The sequence below is a fragment of the Mirounga leonina genome, unplaced genomic scaffold (assembly GCF_011800145.1).
Source record: "Mirounga leonina isolate KUSES-001 unplaced genomic scaffold, KU_Mleo_1.0 Mir_128, whole genome shotgun sequence".
Classification (NCBI taxonomy): domain Eukaryota; kingdom Metazoa; phylum Chordata; class Mammalia; order Carnivora; family Phocidae; genus Mirounga; species Mirounga leonina.
Window position 1 is genome coordinate 2,014,892 of NW_023270320.1, and position 9,503 is coordinate 2,024,394.

Genomic DNA, 9,503 nt, shown 5'->3' on the forward strand with positions numbered 1-9,503 from the left:
CTTCTTTGGGAGACCACCATGCTTTAACGTGTGGCACAAGTGTTTTGTCATGCAGAACTGTTACAGAGACACGTGGTCAAGGAGTTGGGTTTTCATGAAATTAACAACTTCTACAGTTTCATCAAAAACATTCCTAAGTGAAACTGGTTTTTGGTTTGTTTTGGTTTTTAGCTGCACAGTGAAGAATGCAAAGCCTACTAGTACAATTTAACGCCACTGCCTTGAGTCATGAGAAGGTGTCAGGAGTTTTATTCACCTCGGCTTTTGTGGCATCCACGCAAATGTCACCAGGCATGTTCCAGGATAAACCATGAGATTCAATAAAGTTATTCAAAACTTTGTGTTTCTTGCCAAGCAACATGTGTTTTGTCAAAAAACTTATTTAACTCTTTGTGGTCATTGCCAAGTAGCCCTGTAAAAGATCTTTGATGATGATTATTTGGGGCCGATAATGGATGAGTACATGCAAAACAGCAAGCCCAGCCACATCAGTAGATTTGTTCCATCGGTAAAGCAAAAGTACAATTTCTGCAGATGTGCTATTAACTCAGTTATCATATTGGGAGCCAAATCATTACTGCAGCAAGTGACTGTGTCATTGGAAATTGGCACTCTCATCAGTCCCTTTGCTGACCTTTTATTCAGAAGGCATTCAGCAATGGCAACTGCAAAGACTTTTTAAGTCTTTCAGCTTCTGGTTGTAATTTTCCAGCCTATGTAATAAGATAATTTACTCTGTAAGGGGCTTTGGAGGCTTTCTCATTTCTAATATGAAAAACTGTGACAAATAATTTTAGGGTTTTTTTTTTTAATATTTTATTTATTTATTTTGGCAGAGAGAGAGAGAGAGCACATTCAAGCCAGAGAGCACAAACAGAGGGTGAGGGGGAAGCAGACTCCCTGCTGAGCAGAGAGCGCTAGGCGGGCTCGATCCCAGGACCCTGGGATCATGACCTGAGCCGAAGGCAGACGCTTAACCGACTGGGTCACCCGGATGCCCCAATAATTTTTAGTTTTTAAAGAATTTATCACATCTACATTTAAAATATTTAATTTCTTTTTCTTTAAATGTTGAGTGGTATCCAAGTGAAGTGATATCACAACTTACTTGGCACCATAATGCCTTCCTTTTTTAAATTAATAAACTTAATTTTTAGAGCAGTTTTAAGTTCACGGCAAAATTGAGCAGAGTACAGAGTTCTCATATCCTTCCTGTCCCTCCCCGAAATACATATCCTCCCCAGCTATCTATCTGCGGTATCTTGCACCACAGCCGTATATTTATTACAATCGATAAATTTACCTTGGCACATCATTATCATCCAAAGTCTATAGTTTACATTAGGGTTCACTCTTGGTGCTGTACATTCTGAGGGTTTGACAAATGTATAATGACATGTATCCACCATTTTAGTGTCATACAGAATAGTTTCACTGCCCTAAAGGTCCTCTTTGCTTTACCCGTTCATTCCTCTGTCCTCTCTTTACTCTGGCAATCACTAATCTTTTTACTGTGTCCATAGTTTTGCCTTTTCCAGAATTCCAGGTAGTTGGAATCATACAGTATGTAGTCTTTTCAGATTGGCTTCTTTCACATCATAATATGCATTTAAATTTCCTGCATGTCTTCTCGTGGCTTGACAGCTTATTTCTTTTTAGCACTGAATAATATTCCATTGTCTACATGTACCACAGTTTATTTATCCATTCACCTTCTAAAGGACATCTTGGTTGCTTTCAAGTTTGGGCAATTGTGAATAAAGCTGCTATAAACGTCTGCATACAGGTTTTTCTATGGACATAAATTTTCAATTCATTAGGATAAATACCCGTGAATGCCATCATTGGGTTATGTGGTAAGAGCATGTTTAGTTTTGTAAGAAACTGCCAAACTGTTTTCCAAAGTGACTGTACCATTTTGCATCCCACCAGCAATGAATGAGTGTCCCTATTACTCCACATCCTTATCAGCATTTGGTGTTTTCAGTCTTTTTTACTTTGGCCATTCTAACAGGCAGGTCCTGGCATCTTGTTGTTTTAATTTGTGATTGTTTAATGACACATGATGTTGAACATCTTTTCATATGCTTACTTACCATCTGTATATCTTCTTTGCTGAGGTGTATGGTCTGATCTTTTGTCCATTTTTTACTTGGATTGTTCATTTACTTACTGTTGAGTTTTAAGAGTTCCTTGTATATTTTGGATAACAGTTCTTTATCACATGTTTCTTTTGCAAATATTTTCTCTCAGCTTGTGGACTATGTTCTCATTGTCTTTACATTGTCCTTCACAGAGCAGAAGTTTTTAACTTTAATGAAGTCCAGCTTCAGAGTTATTTCTTTCATGGCTTGTGTCTTCGGTGTTTTATCTAAAAAGTCATCACCATAACCAAGGTCATCTAGGTTTTCTCCTATGTTATCTACTAGGACTTTCATAGTTTTAAAATATACATTTAGGTTTATGATCCCTTTTGAGTTAATTTTTGTGAAGGCTGTGAGATCTGTGTCCCTAGATTCATTTTTTTGCAAGTAGGTGTCCGTTTGCTCTAGCACCATATTTCGAAGAGACTATTTTTGCTCTGTTGTATTGCCTTTGGTCCTTTGTCAAAGATCACTTCACTATGTTTGTATGAGTCTATTTCTAGCATCTCTGTTCTGTGCATTTGACCTATTTGTTTATTCCTTCACCAGTATCACACTGTCCTGATTACTACAGCTTTATAGTAAGTCTTGAAGTCAGGTAGTGCTGGTCCTCCAACTGGGTTCTCTTTCAATATTGAGTTGGCTATTCTGGGTCTTTTGCCTCTCTACATAAACTTTAAATTTGTTGATATCCACAAAATAACATCCTGGGATTCTGACTGGGATTGGATTGAATCTATAGATCAAATTGGAAAGAACTGACATCATGACAATATTGAGTTTTCCTACCCATGAACATAGAATATCTCTATTTTTTTTAGTTCACCTTTAATATCTTTCATCAGAGTTCTGTAGTTTGCCTCATAGAGATCTTGTATATATTTTGTTAGGCTTGTACCTAAGTATTTTATTTTGAGGGTGCTAATGTAAATGGTATTGTGTTTTTTATTTCAAGTTCCAGTTGTTCATTGCTGGTATGTAGGAAAGCTATTGACCAGCAACCTTGCTATAATCATTAATTAGTTCCAGGAGTTTTTTTAGTTGATTCTTTCACATCTTCTACATAGATGATCATGTCGTCTACGAACAAAGAGAGTTTTATTTCTTCATCCAAACTGATAAAACTTTTATTTCTTTCTCTTGTCTTATTGTGTTAGGGCTTTCAGTATGATGTTGAAAAGCAGTGGTGAGGGACACCTGGGTGGTGCAGCTGGTTAAGTGTCCAACTCTTGGTTTCAACTCAGGTTGTGATCTCAGGGTTGTGAGATCGAGCCCCTCGTCAGGCTCCTTGCTCAGTGCAGACTCTCTCCCCCTCTCCCTCTGCCCCCCATGCCCCGCATGCACAAGTGCTCTCTCTTTCTAATAAATTAATCTTTAAAGAAAAGAAAAGAAAAGAAAAGAAAAGCAGTGTGAGAGGAGGCATCTTTGCCTTGTTCCTGATCTTAGAGGGAAATTGTGGAGTTTCTCACTATTAAGTATGATGTCAGTCTTTGTAAATATTCTTTATCAAGTTGAGGACATTTCCCTCTATTCTTAGTTTACTGAGACTTCTCATCATGAATGAGTATAGGATTTTATTAAATGCTTCTCTGCACCTATGAACATTCAATAACAGGGATAAATCCCACTTAGTTGTGGTACATAATTCTTTTCATACATTGTTGGATCTGATTTGCTAAAATTTCGTTGAGGATTTTTATATCTATGTTCATGAGGGATATTGATCTGTAGTTTTCTTTTCTTGTAATGTGTTTGTCTGGTTTTGGTATTAGGGTCATTCCGGTCTCATAGAATGAGTTAGGAAGTATTCCCTCTGCTTCTATCCTCTGAAAGAGATTACAGAGAAATGTTATAATTTCTTCCTTAAATGTTTGGTAGAATTCACCAGTGAACCCATGTAGGCCTGGTACTTTCTATTTTGGGGGACTATTAATTACTGATTTGATTTCGTTAGTCAATATAGGCCTATTCAGACCATTTCTTTCTTTTTGTGTGAGTTTTGGTGGATTGCGTCTTTCAAGGTTTATTTCATCTAGATTATCAAACTTGTGAGCATAAAGTTGTTCATAATATTACTTTATTAACTTTTTAATGCCCATGGGATATGTAGTAATGTTTCCTCATTTATTTCTGATGTTAGTTATTTGTATTCTTTCTTTTTTTTCTTAGTTAGTCTGGTTAGAAACTCTTCAACTTCATTAATCTTTTCAAAAAATCAGCTTTAGGTTTTGTTGATTTTTTTTCTTTTTAAAGATTTTATTTATTTATTTGTTAGAGAGAAAGAGAGAGAGCACAAGCAGGGGGAGAAGCAGGTTCCCCGCTGAGCAGGGAGCCCAATGCAGGACTCGATCCCAAGACCCTGGGATCATGACCTGAGGCAAAGGCAGATGCTTAACCAACTGAGCCACCCAAGCGTCCTTTTGTTTATTTTTTTCTACTGATTTTCTTTTTTCAGTTTCATTGATTTCTGCTCTAATTTTTATTATTTATTTTCTTCTGCTTACTTTGGATTTAATTTGCTCTTCTTTTTATGGTTTCCTAAAGGAAAAGCTTAGATAATTGATTTTAGATTTTTTTCTTTTCTAATAAATACATTCCATGCTATAAATTTCCTTCTAAACACTGCTTCTACTGTATCTTACAATTTTAATAAGTTGATTTTCAGTTTCATTTAGTTCAAAAATTTTAGATTCTCTCGAGTTTTCTTCTCTGACCCCATAGGTTATTTAGAAGAGTGTGGTCTAATCTCCAAGTAGTTGGGAGATTTTCCAGGTATCTTTCTGTTATTGATTTCTTGTTTAATTCCATTGTGGTCCGAGAACAGACCCTGTATGATTTCTGTCCTTTTAAATGTGTTAAGGTGGGGGGCACAGTCAGTCAGACATAGGATTCTTGGTTTCAGCTCAGCCTGTGATCTCAGGGTCGTGAGATCAAGGCTCCACACTCACTGCCTAAGTTTCTCTCTCCCTCTCCCTCTGTACCTTCCCCCCACCAATAAATGAATAAATGGAGTGGTGGCACGTGGAGGGATGGGGTGGCTGGGTGATAGACATTGGGGAGGGTATGTGCTATGGTGAGTGCTGTGAATTGTGTAAGACTGTTGAATCACAGACCTGTACCTCTGAAACAAATAATACACTATATGTTAAAAAACAAAAAAGAAGGGGCGCCTGGGTGGCTCAGTCGTTAAGCACCTGCCTTCGGCTCAGGTCATGATCCCAGGGTCCTGGGATCGAGCCCCACATCGGGCTCCCTGCTCGGCAGGGAGCCTGCTTCTCCCTCTCCCACTCTCCCTGCTTGTGTTCCTTCTCTCACTGTCTCTCTCTCTGTCAAATAAATAAATAAATAATAAAAAAATAAATCTTTAAAAAAAAAAACAAAAAAAGAAGATAGCAGGAAGGGAAAAATGAAGGGGGGGAAATCAGAGGGGGAGACGAACCATGAGAGACTATGGACTCTGAGAAACAAACTGAGGGTTCTAGAGGGGAGGGGGGTGGGGGGATGGGTTAGGCTGGTGATGGGTATTAAAGAGGGCATGTACTGCATGGAGCACTGGGTGTTATACGCAAACAATGAATCACGGAACACTACATCAAAAACTAATGATGCAATGTATGGTGATTAACATAACATAATAATAAAAAAAACATGCTGGTTACTCCTCTGCACAAAAAATAAATAAATAAATAAATAAATAAATAAATAAATAAATAAATAAAATTTTAAATGTGTTGAGGTGTGTTTTATGGCCCATAATGTGGTCTATCTTCCTGAGAGTTCCATGTGAACTTGAGGAGAATGTGTAATCTGCTGTTGTTGGATGAAGTGATCTATCGATGTCAGTTATATTTAGTTGATGGATGGTGCTGTCAAGTACAACTATGTCTTTCCTAATTTTCTGCTTGTTATACCTGTCCATTTCTCATAAATAAGTGTTAATTGAATACATTGTTAATAATTGAATTGTTAATAATTGAATACGTTGTTAATAACTGAATACATTGTTGGTATTATTATTATTTTGAACAGATTGTTATCTGTTAGATCAATTAAGAAAAAGTTTTCATTTTACTGTCCCCTATTCCTACTCTGATGCCTTTTTTTTTCTTTATGTAGACCTGAGTTTCTGACCTAAGTCATTTTCCTTCTCTCTCAAGAACTTTTTTTTTTAAGCATTTACTGCAAGGCAGTATTGACAACAAACTGACAACAAGTTCCCCCAATTTTTGTTTATCTGAGACAGTATTTTTCTTTCTCTTTTGAAGGATAATTTGGTAGGATAAATTACACTAAGTTGGTGGGTTTTCTTTTCCAATACGTAAATATTTCACTGTGCTCTCTTTTGCTTGCAGGTTTACTGAGGAGAAGTCAGATACAATTCTTTTTTTTTTTTTGATTTAATTTATTTATTTGGCAGAGAGAGAGAGAGAGAGAGCACAAGTAGACAGAGTGGCAGGCAGAGGCAGAGGGAGAAGCAGGCTCCCCCCAGAGCAAGGGAAGCCTGATGCGGGGCTCGATCCCAGGACCCCAGGATCATGACCTGAGCTGAAGGCAGATGCTCAACTGACTGAGCCACCCAGGTACCCCCAGATGTAATTCTTATCTTTGCTTTTGTATAAGTAAGGTTTTTTTTTCCTGTACCTTCTTTCAAGATTTTTTTCTTTATCTTTGCTTTTCTGAATTTTGAATATGATATTCATAGGTGCATTCTTTTGGCTTTTAACTGGCTTGGTGTTCGCTGGGCTTCCTGGATCTGTGTTTTGGTGTCTGACGTTAATTTGGAGCAATTCTCAGTCAGGATTGTTTTAAATATTCTTCTGTTCCTTTCTCTCTTTCTTCTCCTTCTGTTTGTCTTTTTTTCCAAGATTTTATTTTTAAGTAGTCTCTATACCCAACATGGGACTTGAACTTACAACCCCAAGATCAAGAATTGCATGCTCCAACGGTTGAGCCAGCAAGGGCCCTCACCTTCTGGTTTTCCCATATGATACTTGTCTTTCTCTGATTGACTTACTTCGCTTAGCATAATACCCTCTAGTTCCATCCACGCCATTGCAAATGGCAAGACTTCATTTTTTGATGGCTGCATAATATTCCATTGTATATATATACCACATCTTCTTTATCCATTCATCTGTTGATGGACATCTGGGCTCTTTCCACCATTTGGCTATTGTAGACATTGCTGCTATAAACTTTGGGGTGCAGGTGCCCCTTCAGAGCACTACGTTTTTATCTTTGGGGTAAATCCCTAGTAGTGCAATTGCTGGGTTGTAGGGTAGTTCTATTTTCAACTTTTTGAGGAACCTCCATACTGTTTTCCAGAGTGGCTGCACCCAGTTTGCATTCCTACCAACAGTGTAAGAGGGTTCCCCTTTCTCCACATTCTTGCCAATATCTGTCGTTTCCTGACTTGTTAATTTTAGCCATTCTGACTGGTGTGTGGTAGTATCTCACTGAGGTTTTGATTTGTATTTCACTGATGCCTAGTGATGTTGAACACTTTTTCATGTGTCTGTTGGCCATTTGGATGTCTTCTTTGGAGAAACGTCTGTTTACGTCTTCTCCCCATTTCTTGATTGGATTTGTTCTTTGGGTTTTGAGTTTGATAAGTTCTTTATAGATCTTGGATACTAACCCTTTATCTGATAAGACATTTGCAAATACCTTTTCCCATTCTGTTGGATGTCTTTTGGTTTTTTCGACTCTGTCTTCTTTGCTTTCCAAAATTTTTAATCTTGGTGAAGTCCCAGTAGTTGATTTTTGCCTTTGTTTCCCTTGCCTTTGGAGATATGTCTAGCAAGAAGTTGCTGCAGCCAAGGTCGTAGAGGTTGCTGCCTGTGTTCTCCTCTATGATTTTGATGGATTCCTGTCTCACATTTAGGTCTTTCATCCATTTGGAGTCTATTTTTGTGTGTGGTGTAAGGAAATGGTCCAGTTTCATTCTTCTGCATGTGGCTATCCAATTTTCCCAACACCATTTGTTGAAGAGACTGTCTTTTTTCCACTGGACATTCTTTCCTGCTTTGTCGAAGATGAGTTGACCATAGAGTTGAGGGTCCATTTCTGGGCTCTCTATTCTGTTCCATTGATCTATGTGTCTGTTTTTGTGCCAGTACCATACTGTCTTGATGATGACAGCTTTGTAATAGAGCTGGAAGTCTGGAATTGTGATGCCACCAACTTTGGTTTTCTTTTTCAACCCCCTTCTGGCTATTCAGGGTCTTTTTCTGGTTCCACACAAATTTTAGGATTATTTGTTCCAGCTCTGTGAAAAAAGTTGAAGGTATTTTGATAGGGATTGCATTGAATGTATAGATTGCTCTAGGTAGCATAGATATTTTAACAATATTGTTCTTCCAATCCATGAGCATGGAGCTTTTTTCCACTTCTTTGTGTCTTCTTCAATTTCTCTCAGGAGTGTTCTGTAGTTTTCTCAGTACAGATCCTTTGTCTCTTTGGTTAGGTTTATTCCTAGGTATCTTATGATTTTGATGCAATTGTAAGTGGGATTGATTCCTTAATTTCTCTTTCTTCCATCTCATTGTTAGTGTATGGAAATACAACTGATTTCTGTTCATTGATTTTATATCCTGTCACTTCTCTGATTTCTGCATGAGTTCTAGCAATTTTGGGGTGGAGTCTTTTGAGTTTTCCACATAGAGTATCATGTCATCTGCGAAGAGTGAGAATTTGACTTCTTCTTTGCCAATTTGAATGCCTTTTATTTCTTTTTGTTGTCTGATTGCTGTGGCTAGGACTTCCAATACTATGTTGAATAGCAGTGGTGATAGTGGGCATCCTTGCCGTGTTCCTGACCTTAGGGGGATAGCTCTCAGTTTTTCCCTGTTGAGAATGATATTCACTGTGGGCTTTTCATAGATGGCTTTTATGATATTGAGGTATGTTCCCCTTATCCCTACACTGTGAAGAGTTTTAACTATAGTTTATTTACTATGGCCTTCTTCATTTGTAAAGTGAAAGTTTTAAACTAGATGTGTGACCTCAAACATCCCTTGCTGTTCTAACCATTTCTAATTAATGAATGTGATGAAAGCAGAGTGATTTTTATACTCTGAGCACTGCAAAGTAGTACCAGTTGACAAGAGGGTATAAAAACATGGCCTTAGCAATTTCTACAGGCTTGCACAATTATCCGCACCGGGGGGTCTTCGGAACAGATAACAGCAGTGCTGGCCAGCATCCTGAGCACTCAGTTTGGAGACTTGATGAGATCAAACTCCAAATTTAACCAAAAATATCTCCACTATTTGGCCTGCAGGGGAAAAAAAAAAGTATAAACAATAACCTTGATTTGACTAAAATACCAGCAGAGAGGGACACCCTCTGTGACCTAGC